We start from the raw sequence: 585 nt of genomic DNA, 5'->3' as shown, positions 1-585 counted from the left end.
TGGTCAGACAAAATATGAAGAATAAATTAAAAAAAAAAATAATTCAAATAAATTACACAATTGTATATACTAATATGTACATGCTCATAAAATTTTGACATAAGAAATAAAATATAAATAAATAAATAAATCAAGAGAACATTTTATAAAAAATATTCAAACATATATAAACGTATATATGAATACATTAAATGAATTTCATTTTGTAATTCTACCCCTTTTTTATAATATTTATTTTTTTTTTTTTTTTTTTCATATTTCATGAAAATGTCCTACTCATATGTTTCAATAATGTAACAACATTTCAAATAAAAAGTTAATTTAGTGAAATGAAAAAATATAATTTTTAAGTTGTTGATATTAAATAATTTAAAAAAAAAAAATACATATGCATATTGATAAATATGTAAATATAAAAATAAAAACTAATTTTTAATATATAAACTATTTTTGTTTCTTCAAATTAAAAATTATTTTTTTATGGTACACATTGAAAATATTTTTTCTTTATTATATCTTTTTAATAATACTTATTTTATATAAAAGTTTTTTTTTTTTTTTTTTTTTTTTTTAAAAAATATAAAA

The sequence above is a fragment of the Plasmodium gallinaceum genome (assembly GCF_900005855.1).
Source record: "Plasmodium gallinaceum strain 8A genome assembly, contig: PGAL8A_v1_76, whole genome shotgun sequence".
Classification (NCBI taxonomy): domain Eukaryota; phylum Apicomplexa; class Aconoidasida; order Haemosporida; family Plasmodiidae; genus Plasmodium; species Plasmodium gallinaceum.
Note: the sequence above shows the minus strand (reverse complement) of the source record.